At 41.7% G+C, this 21,686-nt stretch overlaps 1 long non-coding RNA gene across 1 annotated transcript; it reads left to right on the top strand.

The window, feature by feature from the left end:
• The first annotated feature begins 1,727 nt into the window (after window positions 1-1,727).
• LOC115400906 (uncharacterized) lies at window positions 1,728-5,030 on the top strand. Its single transcript, XR_003932835.1, has 4 exons — window positions 1,728-1,872; window positions 2,067-2,309; window positions 3,001-4,421; window positions 4,610-5,030. It is a non-coding gene; the product is annotated as an uncharacterized LOC115400906 (long non-coding RNA).
• Window positions 5,031-21,686: the final 16,656 nt, after the last annotated feature.

The raw sequence follows: 21,686 nt of genomic DNA on the forward strand, positions 1-21,686 counted from the left end.
TACATGGGATCATTAAGTGAAAGTAAAAGTTTGCACGATCTGTTGACAAGTCTTTGTATCATTACTTTCTTCAGCTGTCCATAACAAGACCCAAATGTATGTATGCACTGTCACATGACAGGCTGTATTAAATGCTCAAATTATTCTTATTGTTTTGGAACGTCGAAAAAAGACATTTAAAAAAACGTAATTGAAAAATGTTATCACAAATACAATGTGCCCTCGAACACAATAAAAATTGTATTTAATATCTGCATTTTTGTTTATTGATTACAATGATTTCTTATGAAACTTTGCTCTGTACCTGGCCAGAAACACTTGACAGAAATCAATTTATTTTTCAAAACCTTTGGATGAAGTAAGTTACTTATCTTGCATGTAAATATGGCCGATGGAGCTACACCGTCAGATTCTTCTCTGTTGCTTCATCACATCTGTCACTCTCCAGCAACCAAACCTTGTTTGTTTTTGCTTTAGACACCGAGTTTGTTCCTTCAACTATAATGCCACAAGATGAGGAGTTAATGGAAGAAATGTAATGTACACAATGTAATGTACATAAAATCATCATCGTGGGCAACTTTAACAATCATGTAGATGTTGACACTGATTGTCTCAACACTACTTTCAGTTCATTACTTGATACAATTGACTTCGCAGAATGTAAAAGTGAAGAAACCTACTGACTCTTTCAATCTATCTCTCTCTCTCTCTCAGCCATTGGAGCAATACTACGTTAATTCAGAGAATCAATCTGTTCGTCCTCTCCTCTTCTCTCTTTCTATCCCCTCACCCCAACCGGAATAGCAGAAAGGCTGTGAGACTGGTTCTGCAAAGGCTGCTTCCTTCTAAAAGGGAGCTTTTCCTTTCCACAGTTGCTTACACTTGCTCAGGTGGAACTGTTGGCTTTTCTCGATACCCAGAAGTGACTGTGTTCACTATTGCAGCAACACATCATCCGTAGGGTAAAACTGACCTGTCTCTCGATGGTCTAAACCCAGCTCACGTTCCCTATGAGTGGGTGAACAATCCAACGCTTGATGAATTCTGCTTCACAACGATGGGAAGAGCCGACATCAAACGATCAAAAAGCAACGTCGCTATGACCGCTTGGCCGCCACAAGCCAGTTATCCTTGTGGTAACTTTTCTGACACCTCCTGCTTGAAACCCAAGAAGTCAGAAAGATCATGAGGCCCGACTGTCGTGGTCTGTATTCATACTGAAAATGAAGATCAAATGAAGCCAGAATTACTACACTGAGGTTTGTATAAACAAGCTGGTTGTTTGCAGCAAATTAGGCTGCAAATATAGATGCTTCTCAAACAATCCTGCGTCGCTTTTCATGACTTAAAATCTAAAGCAAATATAGTGTAATAATGGTTTATGTTTATTAATAACAAAATATATAAAATTTCACTGTTTGACATTCTGATACAAAATGAGCACAAAGTTTCAATTTGCTCACCAAAAAATAGAGTTGCACAAAAAACTACAATCCTGAAGTGAAATGTGCTAGAAGATGACTTCTGTTGAATCAGTTATTCTACAAATCAAAATTCTTTAATCTAATTTCCTTTCAGCGTTAAAATTTGACAGAAGACACGGTGGGAAAGTCATCTCACTGTTACAGTAAAGCAGCACCTGAAACCACACCCAGAGGAAATATAAAGGTTTGGGTCACGACCTCCGCTGGCTGTTGAATCTACACGCTGCAAAGGCTGAACTCTCTTCCACTCAACGCTGAGCAGAGAGACACGATGGAAAGAGGCCAGAGCCGCGGCGAAATCCCAAGCTACTGTGGGTGGTCCATCTTCACCGCTCTCTGTTGCTGTTGGCCTTTAGGAATCGTTGCTCTGATCTTCTCCAGCAAGGTAGACACCATTTGTTAAGTTTTTCTAAAAATGAGGTTTCTTTGGGGTTTTTTGTCTCAAACTTTCTGTGGAATACATTTTGCAAAAGAAGAAGTTTACGACTGCAATTGCTATTTTTTTTTGTGTCCTCCAGTCATTTCATTTTGAAAATGCGGATATATGAGATTAATTGTCATTTTGAATCTTTCTTTAAGGTCACAATGGCCAGTGCTTCTGGACAATTACAAGAAGCTGCTTCTGCATCCCGCACCGCCAAAATACTGAACATCGTGGGAATCGTGTGTGGAATCATTCTTCTTCTAATCATTACTTTCCAGTCTTCCAGACTGGTCTTCAAGAGCCACAACGATATTTCATCCTACTGTGGGTGGTTCATCTTCACTGGTCTCTGTTGCTGTTGGGCTTTAGGAATTGCTGCTGTTATCTGCTACTGCAAGGTAATTACCAGTTCTTAAGTTTTTCTTCTTGCTGTTATCATGAACGTCAAAGTCCAAAATTCTGGACAAAAAAACCTATTGATTCCCAACCTTTTGTTCTTCCATCTGTTTTACCTGGGATCATTAAATAGAGGAAAAGCCTGCATGTTCTGTTCACAAGTTTTGTATTATTACTTTCTAGTAGAAAGTTTCTACAGGTGTCCATAACAAGAACCACACACACACACACACACACACACACACACACACATGCACACATACATACTGTATGTAAAACTGAAAACACACACGCATACACAAAAGTAAAGTGTTCCTGTTGTGTACCTTGAGGGATGTTTAACAAAGTGATTTTAGTTGCTTGAAACCACAACCCTGTAACACTCACGACACTCTGGCTCACAAAACTTTGATCTATCAGATAAAGAGAGTTGCAACGACCAGTGAGAGTAATATGACAGTGGCTATGAAACTTACACAACCTGCTGTGTGCATGTTTCTACATAGCATTAATTAGTTAGAATGGAATTACAAATAATTAAAGTAAGTTCAATTGAACTGAAATCGACTCAACATTAATTAAAAAAGATGGAACTATAATACTGAATTGAAATGTGTTAAATCATTCCTTCTGTTGGAGTAATTACTTCTGCTGGATCACTTTCTATATATTTTTCTCTTCTTCTTTTTTAAGGTGGACATGGCCAATGCTTCTAGAGATTTCCAAGAAGCTGCTGATGCATCGAGCACTGCCAAGACCCTGAACATTATGGGAATAATCTGTGGAATCATTATTCTTTTTGTGTGTGTCTACCAATTCTGCCAAGGCCAAGATTTTATTTTTTCTATCTATTATACACGGGATTAGTAAATGAAATCATTACTTTCTTCAAATGAACATAGCAAAAACTATAAAATGCCCGGGGTATGTGCTGGTCAAAACCAAATACATGTATGCACTGTCAGGTGAAAGGCTGTGTGAAATTCTCACATTCATTGGTTCAGTTTCTGTGTTACAAACAGCAAATGATGGAACATGGATTTTGTGTATTAACACTTGACAACAACAACTTAACAAAACAGTTGTATTTTTTTTTGGGGGGGGGGGGGGTGTGAGTGTCTAAAAAAGGACTTATGCAGCAGAATTTTAACAGACACGTTTATTAAAAAATAAACCAGAGCTTTAGGTTAGTGAAACACAATCTGTTACAGTACATGTGAGGTAAATACAAGATTTAAATGCAACAAAGTACAAGAAAGAAACACGGTGAGGGGGAAACTTTGCAGTACAACACGTCATGACTGAGCAACATGAGCAACACACCGTCTCCCACCCCCAGTCTGTATCCTGTGGTCTGTGGTGTCATGAATGTGACCTACTTTGACGGAAACACATCATATACAGCGAAGGAAGAGTGGAAAGTCTTGATGGGCCTTTTTTCCTTTTTAATCTAATTAATAGTCTATAAACAACACACGTTCTACCTTGACCAAACAGTTACAGGACACCAGATAATCCTGTAGCTACAATGAAGTTACTACACAAACGATACATACCGTACATATCAACAAGCTCGGTGTCAGTCAAAAACACGCACAAAGGATGTTTGTGGTTCTAGCTGTTGCTATTCTTTCTGATTCCAGCCATGGGAAAATAAAGTTATGGTCAGGTGACCATTTCCTTTGCATACAGAAAGTGAGCCTGTAATCCTCCTCACTATCTCACAAAACCTGCTCTGAACCACCGGAAAAACAGAGGGACAGAAAACAGTGAGAGTAATTGAAATCGGCTGTAAGATTTCTGCAACCTGCTGTGTTTTATTCATTTCACAGACAAACTTCAGCAGAAAACACAGTGTAACATACTGTTACATTAAAGCAGCACCTGAAACCACGCCCAGAACAAACATCAAGGTTTGGGTCACAGCCTCCGCTGGCTGATGAATCGACACACTGCAAACACTGAACTCTCATCCACTCGACGTCGAGCAGAGAGACACGATGGAAACAGGCCAGAGCCACGACTATATCCCAACCTACCGTGCATGGTCCATCTTCACCGCTCTCTGCTGCTGGTTGGCTTTAGGACTTGCTGCTCTGATCTACTCCAACAAGGTAGACACCAGTTTTTCTGAAAATGAGGTTTCTTTGGGGTTTTTTTGTCTCAAACTTTCTGCAACTGCATTGGAAGACATTTTGCAAAAGAAGAAGTTTACAACTGCAATTGCTAAACTTTTGTGTCCTTCGATCATTTCATTTTGAAAATGTATGAGATTAATTGTCATTTTGAATCTTTCTTGAAGGTCAAATCGGCCAGTGCTTCTGGACAATTACAAAAAGCTGCTTCTGCATCCCGCACCACCAAAATACTGAACATCGTGGGAATCGTGTGTTTGTTCATTCTTCTTGCTTTAACCATTACCTTCAAACTCTTGGAATTAAAACAGTGAACCAATAAAGTATTGATTCCCAAGCTTTTGTTTTTCTTTCTGTTATACCTGGGTTATACCTGGGTCTGTATGCTCTGTTCTCAAGTCTTTGTATCATTACTTTTTTCAGGTCTTTCCTTAGCTTGAATCATGAAATGTCCGTGGTATGTGCTGGTAAAAAACAAATACATGTATGCACTGTCACATGACAGGCTGTATTAAATGCTCACATTATTCTTATTGTTTTGGAACATCGAAAAAAGACATTTAAAAAAATTTAATGAAAAAATGTTATCACAAATACAATGTGTTTTTGGGCACAATAAAAATTGTATTTAATATCTGCATTTTTGTTTATTGATTACAATGATTTCTTATGAAACTTTGCTCTGTACCTGGCCAGAAACACTTGACAGAAATCAATTTATTTTTCAAAACCTTTGGATGAAGTAAGTTACTTATCTTGCATGTAAATATGGCCGATGGAGCTACACCGTCAGATTCTTCTCTGTTGCTTCATCACATCTGTCACCCTCCAACAACCAAACCTTGTTTGTTTTTGCTTCAGACACTGTGTCTGATCCTCAACTATTCTATTCAAGACGAAATGAATGCCACAGGACAGGAGTTAATCGAAGAAATGTATTCAAAATTAAAACATTATCGACGGCAGAACAAAAGTAGTGGTTTGTCAAATGTGGACTGTTCAATATCTGATCTCTTGTTTCCAAATCTTTACTTATAAGTGATCTGATAGCGGATCATAATTTTGATTTATCAAAACCTCATAGACACCTGGTTAAAGAGGGAATAATGTCAAATCTTTGAAAGTCTCACTCTGAACCTCATGAACTCCAGCTGGAAACCACAGAAGCCAGTTCGATTTATCAAAGTGTATTGATCCCCAGCTCCATATTCTGAATCTATATCTGAGTGTTCAGAATTTCGTTCCGAGTTCACATAAAATCATTATCGTGGGCAACTTTAACAATCATGTAGATGTTGACACTGATTGTCTCAACACTACTTTCAGTTCATTACTTGATACAATTGACTTCGCAGAATGTAAAAGTGAAGAAACCTTCTGACTCTTTCAATCTGTCTCTCTCTCTCTCTCTCAGCCATTGGAGCAATACTACGTTAATTCAGAAAATCAATCTGTTCGTCCTCTCCTTTTCTCTCTTTCTATCCCCTCACCCCAACTGGAATAGCAGAAAGGCTGTGAGACTGGTTCTGCAAAGGTTTCTTCCTTCTAAAAGGGAGCTTTTCCTTTCCTCAGTTGCTTACACTTGCTCAGGTGGAACTGTTGGCTTTTCTCGATGCCCAGAAGTGACTGTGTTCACTATTGCAGCAACACATCATCCGTAGGGTAAAACTGACCTGTCTCTCGATGGTCTAAATCCAGCTCACGTTCCCTATGAGTGGGTGAACAATCCAACGCTTGATGAATTCTGCTTCACAATGATAGGAAGAGCTGACATCAAACGATCAAAAAGCAACGTCGCTATGACCGCTTGGCCGCCACAAGCCAGTTATCCTTGAGGTAACTTTTCTGACACCTTCTGCTTGAAACCCAAGAAGTCAGAAAGATCACGAGGCCCGACTGTCGTGGTCTGTATTCATACTGAAAATCAAGATCAAATGAAGCCAGAATTACTACACTGAGGTTTGTATAAACAAGCTGGTTGTTTGCAGCAAATTAGGCTGCAAATATAGATGCTTCTCAAACAATCCTGCATCGCTTTTCATGACTTAAAATCTAAAGCAAATATAGTGTAATAATGGTTTATGTTTATTAATAACAAAATATATAAAATTTCACTGTTTGACATTCTGATACAAAATGAGCACAAAGTTTCAATTTGCTCTCCGAAAAATAGAGTTGCACAAAAAACTACAATCCTGAAGTGAAATGTGCTAGAAGATGACTTCTGTTGAATCAGTTATTCTACAAATCAAAATTCTTTATTGTAATTTTCTTTCAGCATTAAAATTTGAGAGAAGACACGGTGGGAAAGTCATCTCACTGTTACAGTAAAGCAGCACCTGAAACCACACCCAGAGGAAATATAAAGGTTTGGGTCACGGCCTCCGCTGGCTGTTGAATCTGGACAATTACCAGAAGCTGCTTCTGCATCCCGCACTGCCAAAATACTGAACATCGTGGGAATCGTGTGTGGAGTCATTCTTCTTTTTTTAATCATTACTTTCCAGTCTTCCAGAGCCACAACGATATTTCATCCTACTGTAGGTGGTTCATCTTCACCGGTCTCTGTTGCTCTTGGGCTTTAGGTGTCCATAACAAGATTCACACACACACGCACACACACACACACACACACACACACACACACACACACACACACACACACACACACACATACTGTATGTAAAACTGAAAACACACACGCATACACAAAAGTAAAGTGTTCCTGTTGTGTACCTTGAGGGATGTTTAACAAAGTGATTTTAGTTGCTTGAAACCACAACCCTGTAACGCTCACGACACTCTGGCTCACAAAACTTTGATCTATCAGATAAAGAGAGTTGCAACGACCAGTGAGAGTAATATGACAGTGGCTATGAAACTTACACAACCTGCTGTGTGCATGTTTCTACATAGCATGAAGTAGTTAGAATGGAATCCTAATAATTAAAGTAAGTTCAATTGAAGTAAGTTAAACTGAATTGAAATCGACTCAACATTAATTAAATCAGATGGAACTATAATACTGAATTGAAATTTGTTAAATCATTCCTTCTGTTGGAGTAATTACTTCTGCTGGATCACTTTCCATATATTTTTCTGTTCTTCTTTTTTAAGGTGGACACGGCCAATGCTTGTGGAGATTTCCAAGAAGCTGCCGATGCATCGAGCACTGCCAAGACCCTGAACATTATGGGAATAATCTGTGGAATCATTATTCTTATTGTGTGTGTCTACCAATTCTACCAAGGCCAAGCTTTTATTTTTTCTATCTATTATACACGGGATTAGTAAATGAAATCATTACTTTCTTCAGATGAACATAGCAAAAACTATAAAATGCCCGGGGTATGTGCTGGTAAAAACCTAATATATGTATGCACTGTTAGCTACATGAAGGCTGCGTGAAATTGTCACATTTAGTCTTGTTTTGGTTTTGTTTTGCAAACACAAAATGATGGAGCGCAGATCTTGTGCATAAAAAGTTACAAAAAGAGATTTTTAAAAAAAATTCTAATGAAAAAATATCACAAAAATACGTCATGTTATATGATATCTGACAAATAAAGCTTGTATTTAAAATTCACTTCCTTCTTCATGAGAATGATCTCTTGTAGAACCTTCCTCCACGCCTGATGAGAAACATCAGAGAGAAAACTATCTTCTTTAAAAAAGAATCTGCTTTTATTGTTTTTTCATTTGATAAATTGTTTAAATAACATTCCATCATTGCATCATAAAACACTCCATTTTGAAAGAGAGACAATATTCATAAAGAAGATATAGTACATGATGTTCATATATTAGATTTTCATATTGAAATAGAATTACATCTCATGTAGATTCATATGGGAAGGAAGACGACCCAGAATGCATCAGTCCACATTACAACTGCCCAAAGACTTTTCAGAAATGGCACTGCCAAATCTAAATGATTATTTCCATGCATCCTAATTACACCAACTCCTCTGTTGTAATAGCAAACATGAAAGAAACTGAGATATCTGCAATACTATTTCAAAACAAGTATCGAGGTTGGTCTGTTGTGCCAGACCAAATTCAAATGATATGAATTCACATCCTATGATTTTTCTCGCCTTAAAAATGTGGCACCTGAAGGTAAAAGGAGAAACTGAACTGCTGAGATAGATCTCTCATGACTAGAAACTTAAACCAGGGAACTAGTTTAAGGTCATGCAAACAGAGGACTGAAAGTGGGTCAACTGCCGTCAACAAAAGGTAAATGAACAACTATCAAACAAAGATAACATTTTTTTTATTGTCGTTGTTCAATCAAACATCTGCATGACAGCACATCAAAGTTCCGTCCTCATCCGTCCTCGAAGTTCCACCTCAATGGTTTCTTGAAATAGAGATTGTATTCATATAGTAGATAAACAATTAGAATGTATTGTGGGAGGAACACACCTCTGATCAAGGGATATTAGTCCAGGGAGGAGTCAAATCATGGTTTTGGGTTTTATGTGTTTCTACATTTAAGAGTGTTTTTGTTTCCTGGCTTGTTTCTTGGAGAATGGTGTTTTTATCGCGACAGGGGTTTTGGCTCTGAGAACTGTTTGATTTCACACGTTGGCCAGTTGCTGTACTGTAGGTTGTTTCTCCACCGTGCACCTTGCGTGTACTAACCACTCGTTATTGTCACGCTCTGTGCCCTGCCGCCTGATGGAAGCGCTCAGGTCCTGTCTTGTGTTCGTCTGCCCTCATGTTCTCCTGCCTCCCTCGTTACCTCCCTAATGAGTATCACCTATCCTGCCCTCTATTTAAGTCTTGCTTCCCCGGTGTGTCTTGTTGGTTCCTTGTGGGTCTGTCTGCGTGCTGCTGTGTCCCTGCCTGCACCTCAGCTCAGCTTGCTTCGTGTTCCGGTATCCTATATCCGTGGCAATAAAAGACCTTTGAACTCTTCCTGGCTGCCTGCGCGTGGGTCCTTCCACCTCGCAACCGTGACACTTATGAGTCATGTGTAATCAGCTGAGATGAATGGTCAAATGAAGCTGACGATCTGCTTAGACCTTCTACACAGACAGCATGTGGACTTTATATCAGAGTCACACTTCTGAATTACAGGTATCTTCAGATTCTCACACATTACTATGTGGCTGCATCAGCCTCATTGGATACAAAAAATAGGGGCTCGTGGGTTAGTGGTACTGAGATGTCACCTCTCAATAACTATACTTGGACAATTTGGTAGTGAGGGTGGCAGAATATCTGTCAGAATTACATTGTAGTCTTTTCAGCATCACTTCCTGTTTTATTTTGGTTCACCAGACTTGTCTGTGCCTCCCCTCACTTGCTCTTCCTGTCTCATCTCCCACTGTCAGATTGCACTGATGTGACACCTGTGTCTTCCCCCTCTCCCATGTAAATATATCCATCTTCCTTTTGTGTCCGAACTGGATCGTCAAAATACATTCCTGTCTCGTAGGGGTGTAACGATGCACAAAAATCTCGGTTCAATATGTTACCTCGGTTCTGAGGTCACGGTTCAATTCGATACGGTACGGGAACAAAATGCAAAACCTGAATTTTCTTGTTGTTCATGTGGATGTTTATTATTTGTAAACAACAAATTACTGTAACAACTTACTGTTTTATACAAACAGGAAAATGAAATATACATGCAAAGTGCTGCCTGGTAATAAGTTAACTAAAATTCTCCGCGCACCACCGATGTGCACATGCCTTCTCTCCTACTACATTTGGGCTCACGCGGTGCGCGTTCAATGCAGGCGCACTGATCCTCGAGAAGCTTTTCCAGCACTCTAGACTGTTTAACTGCTCCTTTATTATTTATAGTAAATAAGGCACATACATTATCAGTACATTATCATTTAGTATCAGAGTTTATTTAGCCTTTTTTTTTCTGTTTCTGAATCGTGGGGGCGACGCCCCAATGATCACATACTTTCATTTCTGCCAGCAGACCTTCTCATCCGTCCCGACAGAGTCTGCTCTCTCTGTCCACCAGTGTCTCACTCTCTGGATGTCTTTGTAGACGGAGCTACAGCCTGTTTGCTTCACACGGTCACTTTTCAAAGTTAGTGTCTTTCTTGTTTGGTTTGCTGTGGTGCTCTGGCACATGCGCATACCGGCACGATCTATGGGCGCGACCTGTGTGTACGTGCAACGCGTGACTGCGCGTGGACCCTAATGGACAAGAATTCAGACGATTTTTACGCCACAGGAACCAATGCGCAACGCGGACACGAGCGGACATGTGAAGCATGGACGAGGCTGCAGTAGCCATCATGCGCACGGGCTGCAGGTGTCGCTGCACATGATAGCGGTGGAACGTAAACACACGCAACGTCCGGCCCGTGAGCCCCCCAAAAAAAAACGCCTCTGTACTCAAGGTCAACGTACAAAGAAAACAGAATAAAAACAGTTTCAAATACACAGGTTAAAACATAAGAATTTTAAAATTTACAAATACAAGTTAAGCGAATAAAAACAGAAGGAGGACAGGAAGTCAAAGTGAGTAAGCTTGTCTGAACAGGTGGCTTTTGAGAGTGGATTTGAAAATGTGTATTGAGTTGATATTTCTGATGTCAGGTGGGAGGGAGTTCCAGAGGCGGGGAGCAGCGCGACTAAAGGCTCTGGAGCCCATGGTGGTCATGCGGGCAGGGGAGATGTTGAGACTGAGAGATGAAGAGGATCTTAATGACTGGCTGGGTGTGTTTATGTGGAGTAGATTAGTGAGGTACGGAGAAGCGAGGTTATGGAGGGCCTTGAATGTTAACAGAATGGTTTTATAGATGATACGGTGAGTGATTGGAAGCCAGTGAAGCTGTTGGAGAACAGGGGTGATGTGGTGGAACGAGGGAGTCCTGGTGATAATTCGGGCTGATGCATTTTGGACCAGTTGGAGTTTATGAAGGGATTTGAGTGGAAGACCAGAGAGAAGTGAATTACAATAGTCGAGGCGGGAGGTGACAAGAGAGTGGACCAGGATGGCGGTGCTGACAGGAGTGAGGGAGGGACGGAGACGATTCATGTTACGGAGATGAAAGTATGCAGATTGGGTGATGTTATTGATGTGAGTTTGGAATGACAGAGTGCCATGGAGGATGGCACCCAGACTCTTGACCTGCGGGGAGGGAGAAAAGGTGGAGTTATCAATGGTGATGGTGAAACTATTGGTTTTAGTGAGATCTGATTTGGAGCCAATAAGGAGAACCTCAGTTTTGTCGCTATTCACTCTAAGAAAGTTAGAAGAGAACCAGGATTTGATTTCCTGGAAACAGACACAGAGGGAGGTGGAGGGGAGGGTGGAGGTAGGTTTGGAAGAGTGGTAGAGCTGGGTGTCGTCCGCATAGCAATGAAACTGTATGTTATATTTCCGGAATATCTGGCCAAGGGGGAGAAGATGAATGATGAAGAGGAGGGGACCAAGAACAGAGCCTTGGGGAACACCAGAAGAGAAGGGCAAGGAATGGGATGTGAATGTTTTTAACTGAATGAACTGAGAGCGGCCAGAGAGATATGATGTAAACCAGTCCAGGGGTGTGCCAGATAAACCAATAGATGCCAGTCTATGGAGAAGGACGGAATGAGAGATGTTGTCAAAAGCTGCACTCAGGTCCAGAAGGATGAGGATGGATAAAAGTCCGGAATCTGCTGGCAGGAGGTCGTTGGTTATTTTAAGTAGAGCAGTTTTTGTGCTGTGGTGGGGACGAAAACCAGATTGGAATTGCTCAAAGAGTCTGTTAAAGGAGAGGTGAGAGTGGATTTGGGAAACAACTGTTTTCTCCAGAATTTTTGAGAGAAATGGCATATTAGAAATGGGACGAAGGTTATTGAAGTTATTGGCGTCAGAACCAGGTTTTTTGAGAATTGGAGTTATTGCAGCGATGGAACAGAACCAGAAGTGAGGGAGGATTGGATGATGGCAGTGATCAGAGGTGACAGGGAGGAGAGACAGGCTTTGATCAGAGGTGTTGGGAGAGGGTCGAGTTGACGGATGGATGATTTTGATTTTGTGATTAGTTTGCATATTTCAGCAGAAGAGGGAAGGTGGAAATGAGAAAGTGGCTGAGAGCAGGAAACTAAGGGATCAGAGGGGGATAAACTGGAGGAGGTGTAAGAGGTCAGTTGCTGGTGGATATTATCAATTTTTGCAGTGAAAAAGTTCAGGAGTGAATTGCAGTAGCTGGAGTAAAAGTGAGGGGGGAAGGTGTCTGGAGGGCGCAGAAAGAAAGAAAACAGAGTCCGGGTGTTCCCATCACCTGCACTGATGAGACCTGCATAATATTGTGATTTGGCTGTGTTAATGGAGTCCTTATAGTGACGAACATGGTGATGGTACATTTCCTTATGAATAGTTAAACCAGTTTCATTGCAGAGTCGTTCCAGTTGTCGACCTTTGGCTTTGAGGAGGCGGAGTTGGGGTGTCAACCAGGGAGCAGAGTGAGTGAGGAATACAGTCCTAGTTTTTATGGGGGCAAATGAGTCCAGCAACAATGGGAAGAGCCGACATCCAGGGATCAAAAAGCGATGTTGCTATGAACGCTTGGCCGCCACAAGTCAGTTATCTATGTGGTAACTTTTCTGAACCTTCTTCTTAAAACATAAAAAGTCAGAAGGATCATGAGGCCCGACTTTCGGCGGTCTGTATTCATACTGAAAATAAAGATCAAATGAAGCCAGAACTACTACACTGAGTTTTGTATAAACAAGCTGGTTGTTTGCAGGCTGCAAATATAGATGCTTCTCAAACAGTCTTGCACTGCTTTTCATGACTTAAAATCTAACACAAATACAGTATAACAAAGGTTTATGTTTCTTAAGAATAAAATATGGAGAATGTCACTGTTTGACATTTTGATACAGAGTGCAGAACCTGGTTTTAGATTTCTGTTTGTATAAAAATGAGAACAAAGTTTCAATTTGCTCTCCGAAAAATAGAGCTGCAAAAAATAAAACGGAACTATAATACTGAACTGAAATGTGCTGGAAGTTGAATTCTGTTGGATCACTTGTTCAGTCTAATTTCCTTTCAGCGTTAAAATTTGACAGAAGACATGGTGGGAAAGTCATCTCACTGTTACAGTAAAGCAGCACCTGAAACCACGCCCAGAGGAAATATAAAGGTTTGGGTCACGGCCTCCGCTGGCTGTTGAATCTACAAACTGCAAAGACTGAACTTTCTTCCACTCAACGTTGACCAGAGACATGAAGGAAACAGGCCAGAGCCACGACGATATGCCAACCTACCTCGGGTGGTCCATCTTCACCTGTCTCTGCTGCTGTTGGCCTTTAGGACTTGCTGCTCTGATCTACTCCAACAAGGTAATTACCAGTTCTTAAGTTTTTCTAAAAATGAGGTTTCTATGTCTTTTGCTTTTGTTTTGTTTTTGTTTTTTGTTTTTTTTCAAACTTTCTGTAACAGAGTGGAAATGTGTGGAATCATTCTTCTTGTTTTTATCATTACCCTCAAAATCCAAAATTCAAAAAAACTATTGATGCCCAAGCTTTTGTTTTTCTGTCTGTTATACCTGGGATCCTTGAATAGAGGAAAAGTCTGCATGCTCTGTTCACAAGTTTTGTATCAATAGTTTCTACAGGTGTCCATAAAGAGTACACACACACACACACACACACACACACACACACACACACACACACACACACACACAGAACACACAAGTAAAGTATTCCCGTTGTTTAGGGCTGTTTTTGAAATTGGTTTTAGTTGCTAAAACCACAACCCTGCCACAAGTTTTATATTATTACTTTCTACAGGTATCCATAACAAGAACCACACATACACACACATACACACAAAAAGTGTTTCTGTTATGTACCTCGAGGGCTGTTTTTGAAATTGGTTTTAGTTGCTCAAAACCACAAGACTGCCATGGTCATAACATTCTGTCTCACAGAACCTACTTTGAACTACCGGAGAAAGAGTAAAAAAGAAACGTGAGAACAATGTGGCATTGGCTATGATACTTACACAACCTGCTGTGTGCATGTTTCTACATAGCATGAATTGGTCAGAATGGAATTACAAATAAAGTAAGTTCAACTGAAGTTAAATTGAACTGAAACTGACTCAACATTAATTAAATGAGATGGAACTATAATACTGAATTGAAATGTGTTAAATCATTCCTTCTGTTGGAGAAATTACTTCTGCTGGATCATTTTCTATATATTTTTCTCTTCTTCTTTTATAAGGTGGACACGGCCAATGCTTCTGGAGATTTCCAAGAAGCTGCTGATGCATCGAGCACTGCCAAGACCCTGAACACTATGGGATTAATCTGTGGAATAATTCTTCTTATTCTTATCGTTGCCTACCGAATCTACGAATTCCAAGCTATTTATGCAAAATTGCCTTGATTACCAAGCTTTTGTTTTTTCTATCTATCATACATGGGATTAGTAAATGAAAGAAAAAGTCAGCATGCTTCTTTTCACAAGTCTTTGTGTCATTACTTTCTTCAGATGAACATAGCAAGAACCATGAAATGCCCGTGGTATGTGCTGGAAAAAAACAAATATATGTATGCACTGTTGCATGAAGGCTGTGCGAAACTGTCACATTCAAATCTTATTGTTTTGGTTTTGTGTTGCAAACGCAAAATGATGGAGCGCAGATCTTGTGCGTAAAAAGTTCCAAAAAGAGATTTTTGAAAAAAAAATCTAATGGAAAAAAAAAATCTAATGAAAAAAAATCTTATCACGAAAAAGCTCGTGTTATATGCTTTCTAACAAAATAAAGCTTGTATTTAAAATTCCCTTCTTTGTTCATGACAATGATCTCTTGCAAAACCTTCCTCCACACCTGGCGAGAAACATCCGAGAGAAATCTATCTTCTTAAAGGGGAACGGTCGTTTTTACAATCTGGACCTTATTTCACATTCATAACAACAACATTTACTCACCCGTTTGACTTTCGTGTGATTTGCAGTTGGTTCGGAGATAATTAGATACTCCCATGTCCATATAACGGCAGCGGGCGGGGCACCGACATACAGCCATTACAGACGCTCTTTTCTCTTATGTTTGTTGTGGAGTGGTAGATATATGTAAATTTAGTAAGTCAGCATCACTTAAATGACTGAACTATCCTACATTTGTTTCCAGTGGTTGTATGAAGGACGGATAGTGACGAGATAATGAATCTAATGGTGGCTAAACAATGTTATATCATGATGTGACGCATGCCTTAAAGCAGTCTGCACATTTGGAGTTTTTCAGTGTGCAGGGTTCCTACCACCCTCCTCACAGTTGCTTAGTCCAAGTGAAAGCAATACTGACGCCCGCAGGCCATGACCGAGAGATCATTCAACTAGTTGTAAGTCGATGTATCATCACAAAAGATATTAAAATGTTTTATTAGGGACCGAGCCCGAGGGCAAGGTAGCCTCAGATCTGAGGCCACCTTGCCTGAGGGCAAGGCCTCTATTGTTCTTCGTCCATTTGTTTCTTCTTCTTCTTCTTCTTATTAGGGACCGAGCCCGGAGGGCAAGGTCTCTATTGTTATTCGTTCGTTTGTCGTTCTCCTCTATTATTATTATTATACTAACACCCAAATAAACGCGAATTTGAGCCCCTAAACATGCACGAAAACTCACCAAATTTGGCACGCACATCATGACCGGCGAAAAATTTCATAAAATGCAGAAGCGAACACCATCGGCTCTCTAGCGCCACCTATATCCCGAAAAACGCCTAAAACAGGCGCTACAGCCCGCAGGAATGTCGTAGAGAGATCAAAGCAACGCTCACGCGTTCGTCTCTTCGAGGTCTAAAATTCTCGTGCTGACACCCATGACCTAAATCCAACAGGAAGTCCGCTATTTCCCTTACAGTGTAAAATTTGGCAAAAAATGACTCCTCGCGAAAAAATTATCTTGTCCGAGGCTGCTTGTCGTAGAGACGTCAGAGTGATGTGAAATGATAGAGGACAAGTTTCTCTACAAAAGTTGTTAAACTTTTTCAACAGTCTCAGGGTGTGGATTTTATTAACCCTTAAAGTTTGAAGTCTGAAAACCCACTTGTAACACTAAAATGGACACTGCATCCCGCACGAATGTCTTAGATGTAGATTAGTAAAATTTTGCTAAGAAATCTCACCTTCTTCACCAATTAAGGCTTCCCCTGTCAAAATTATAGTCGGGCTGCTCTGAAAACTTGACCGACTGAAAGACAACTAAATTCCCTATCATTTTGTGACATTTTTTGTTCACTTTGGCCCATGGGAATGGATTCCCCAGCTGTTTTTACCAAAGACAAACTGTTTGTCTGCTGAGTCACACTCTAACAGCATGTGACCTAATTAAACCATATATGGGCATGAGAACTGCTCTCACTGATCTGAGACCAGCTGTAAAACATTCTGCATGTTGTACCTGGTTTCCACAGCAGATTCCACAGTGACCATAAATCACACATGAGTGAAACAACAATGCCAGAGCAGAAGCCCTTGACTGGCTTCCATTCTTAATGTTTTGTTTACATGAAGTCACTGCAGAAGCAACATTTAAAACACATTGGAATATTCTAAACAGATATCACCCTGCAGAAATATCACCTGACACACACCATACACCTGAAATCAGTCTTTAAGCAAGTGGATGGATCATGGATGGATAGATGGATGCACAGACAGACAATTGGATGTATGGAATAACGCCACTCTGACATTCAAATGGATATATTGGTGTTTGCTAAAGTGGAGCACACATGACTATCAAAATAAAACCCTGAGACCCCTTCAAAATAAAAGTCACATTTTTGCAAAAAATTACATTTTTAACAAAGCACCTTCATAATTTTGAACAGAGTTAGTGGAAGCATGTACTACGTTTCCAAAATATAAGGTCAAAATTCCTTCAAAATAAAAGCCCATTTACACCACAAAGTGTTGTCAAGTCATGAAAATGGATGTTTATGGAGGAGCAAGGTTCCTGATGACCTGGACTTCAATCATCAAGGTACCAGGACGGCCAGTCAGACCACCTTGCCAGAGGGCTTGGTCCCGCCCAATGCCGCTTGCGGCTTTAATTAAGGTTGAAAAGTTCCTTAGTGTCGCTTTAAAAAAACGTTGAATAAAGTTACTTGTCTTTTGTGTGAATGTTTTTTTTAAATAAGATATTTTCATTTGATAAATTCATTAAATAACATTGTATTTAAATAAAGCACTTTATTTTGAAAGAGAGACAATATTCACATCCTATGATTTTACTCCCCTTAAAAATATGGTACCTGATGTTAAAAGCGGAAATTGAATTAACCGGGTAAAAAACCGGGTAGACAGAGCTCGTTAGTCTTGGTAAGCAGTTTGTCTAGTAGAAGGGCAACTCTGACTACAAACCCCAGCGTGCCGGTACGCTGTGAGGTGGCAGCGGCTATCCTGCGGGGGGCCAACAACCCATCCAGGAGAAACCTCTTCTGTTCCGAAACTGACCAGAGAAAGAAGCCAGACTGACCCACATGGTAACGGACCCCAGCCTGCCCCTGACCATCGAGTATGGATCGACCTTCGTCGTAGGACCCGTGTTGCCACATGGAATGTCCAGACACTCCTTTGCCCCGGAGCTGCCACCCTGCTGTCCCGAGAGCTCTGCCACTACAACATCTCCCTGGCAGGACTCTGTGAGGGCCGATGGCAAGGTAATGGTGAAACAACAGCAGGCGACTGTTGTTACATCTGGAGTAGCCCTGAGAGCCGAACCAGCCTTCATAGTGTGGCTCTTGCCATTCCAAAAGCCCTCCGGAGGTCCCTCATCAGCTGGACACCTCTAAGCGACAGATGACTGTCTGCTCACTTCCTCCACCACCAAGGCAAGATGACAGTGGTTGTCGCCTATGCCCCCACGGATGTTGCTGATGGGGATGTGAAGGACGTATTCTTTGACCAACTCCACCAGGCTGTCAACCAAGCTCCACCACACAATGTCATCATCATTCTGACGCCAACGCCACTCTATCCAGCAGCGATCGGTCCCCCGCCTTACCTGTCGGCACCACCTTCATCAACAGGAAAACAAATGACAATGGCAATCGCCTCCTCCTTCTCTGCCACCATAACAGCCTCTGTGTTGCTGACACCTGGTTTCCTCGGAAGCAGATCCATCATTGGACGTGGTACAGCCCAGACGGCAGAACCAGGAAGGCGCTGGACCACATCCTCATTTCTCAACGCTGGAAGTCATTTGTCACCAACTGCCGGGTGTACAGAGGAGCACAGCTTGGCAACACAGACCATTGCCTGCTGGTGGGCCAGCTGAAGCTAAATCTCCGAGCCAACCAGCACAAGACTCTGCCTCGCCCCGACTCCTCCCGACTCAAAGACCCCAACACCTGTTCTTACATCACATTTCACCTCCTTGGTCTGTCCTGCTGGAACAACGGTCTTTGATCTGCCAACTTTCACCACACCTTCTTCCTCATTGTTGTCACTGCTCTGCATCAGGTGAATCAACACATTAGCATTTTTACAGCCAATAGCGAAAGCTTCTCTTATCACAGTTTCTGTAATCTCTGGGTGCTGCTCCGTTCCATCCATCACCAGTTGCTCAATCACATTATATCCAATGATTGGAGGTTCTGCTACCCCCGGCTCCTCTGACACAAGCACTGGCACAAGTATTTCTGACTGTAGGTTTTTACTTGAGCCCAGTTTGAATTTCAGTTCAACCCAGCCTATGAAGGGGATGGGTGTCTGATTTGCTGCTTGTACAACCAAAGTTTCATTTTCATCCAGAAATTCCTGTGTACTTCTCAAGCGGGTGTGTGGGAGATAAGATCTTCTCCAGCTTTTGTTGATGATGGTGACTTGTGAGCCTGTGTCCCACAGTGCTTGTGTTGGTACATCATCAAAAAAACAGTCAACTATGCACTTCTTCCCGATGAGAGCTTTCAGCTTGGCTTGTTGACGGAGGGAGAGATGGCTTGCATACATGGCATCCACAGTCTGTCGTATTTTCCCAGCTTCCTCCCACTCAAGCTGCTGAATTCGATCACAGACAAGCTTGTGCACCTTTTCATCGTTCTTCTGAGTTTGGGTTATTAATTTTGGGGGTGCAACAGTGTTAACACTCGCATTTGTGCTGTTTTCTGTTTTGCCTGCAAACCTACTCAGCCCCCTGCAACCCCTTGAGAAGTGTCCTTATTTCCCACACTTGAAACAATGCTCACATTGGTCCCCTATGCCCTGCTCTTCACATTTTTTACAGCCTTTTCTAACTCTTGGTCTTAACTGGCCGGTCAAGGGTGAAGGGTTTGTTACACATTTTCTGATTTCTGCCATTTCTTCTCGTAACAGCCTCACTGCTTCATAAAGGTCTGAATCTTTAGGGCTTGGGGGAACTGGTGCTTTCCGCGTTTTAGATTTACCCGCCTCTGCTGACTGTTCCTGAATCTCAAATCTAGCTTCAGCAGAACCCAGCCCCTGACATTTCCTCTGCATTTCTCAGTTACTTTTGGGACTTTATTGGTTATGTTCTTCCTTTGTTTGCTCTGTCTCAACACTTGCTGCTTCATTCATTTTCTCAATGAGTAGCTCATCTGTCACTCTCCGGTCATCAAGATATGGTTTGAGTTGAAACTCGATGTTGTCATTTAACAGCCCTGTACTGACTGACCTTAAAAATTTCTTTTGAATCAATTCAGCACTGTACTGCTCATCCGAATCTACTCCTCTTGATGCCAGTAAAAGCCTCTCGTTCAACTGAATGGCTCAGAAAAGGAAGTTTTGAGGGGATTCACGGCTGTCTTGGGTTATGTTGACTAGTCTGTGGTATAAGTCAGTCGAACTGTCTTCTTTGAAGTGCCCCTTTAAAATCGTCTTCAGCTGGGAAAGCATCAGGTCACTTTTAATCTCAAGCATGTCACGAAGACTCAACCCTGGCATGATTGACTTAACCACTGCTTCGATAACCTCATCTTCACTGTGTCCCTTACTCAGACCTCGATCTATCTGGTGCATTAGGTATGACAGTTCGTCCTTCTGACCTCTCTCCCCAATCTGACCACAGATCTTGAAATCTCTCTGCAAGGTCACTTCTGGTAGTCTATTTACAGCAGTAGACAGCATCTCTTGTGAAGTTGGAGCTTGGTTTGCCGACCCATGGTTCACTCAGTGGCGGTTTTTTGCACAGGCCAACTAGGCAGCCGCCTAGGGCAGCAAACTCAAGGGGGCGGCATGATGAAGGAGAAAAAAATCATTAAATACAATTCCCTTCATAAGCACACAGCTGAGCATCCATTCACACTCTGATGGTGTTATGTTACATAACAAATGGCGCCCTCTTCAGGTGAAGACCTTCAGAGGTGCGCCCTCTGCTCACAAATGGACTGCTCCAGCGACCCTCTCCTGGAACGCTGCCACGGCGAACGGCGTTATTATGCGGGTCCATATTGTACACTTTACACAACAATTACTGTCGGGATTCTACTGATGGCATCCTCTCTTACAGGCACACACATATTCATTGATCATAGTGCACTGTAAATCACTCAATTCTACCACTCACCTGAAACGTAATACAGGAACATCTTTTGAGCATCGCCATTCAAACACCAGCTTCCTACACTGAGCAACATGCAGTCCAAGGATCCCTGCTGGTGTCGTAGCTGCCCCAAAAAGTGCCTGTTCACTTAACCCGCTTAGTAACCCATACAAACCCTTTTCTATGTGGTGCTATCACAAGGTGCATTAAAATCACAATTCCACATTTCACAACTAACCAAGTAAATATACAGAAAGTGAAACAACAAAATATGGGAGTGTCAATCAAAATAAAGGTGGGGGGGGGGGGTCCACTGTTTCAAACAGTCACTGCAGTGGCTCTCACACAAGGGTGATTGGCTTGTCTGCAGAAACCATAGAGGCATTACCCTGCTCTCCATCCCTGGCAAGGTCTTCACCAGGATCTTGCTTAATCGTGCCCTTCCAGTGATCAGAAGCCTCCGCCATCCCTAGCAGGCTGGCTTTATGCCCAATCGCTCCACAATCAACCACATCTCTGCTATAAGTATGCTGATAGAGAAGACCTGTGAATTCCGTAAAGATCGCCATCTGTGTACTGGATTCATTGATCTGAAGGCCGCCTTTGACACTGTCTGCCACTCCTCACTGTGGAACATCCTCCAAACCCTTGGAGCACGACCCAAGATCATCGCTCTGTTAAAGCTGCTTTACAGCAACGCAGAGTTCTGTCCGTATTAACGGTACTGACTCCAGCTGGTTCACCATCTCCAGTGGCGTT

The sequence above is a fragment of the Salarias fasciatus genome, chromosome 14 (assembly GCF_902148845.1).
Source record: "Salarias fasciatus chromosome 14, fSalaFa1.1, whole genome shotgun sequence".
Taxonomy (NCBI): Eukaryota; Metazoa; Chordata; class Actinopteri; order Blenniiformes; family Blenniidae; genus Salarias; species Salarias fasciatus.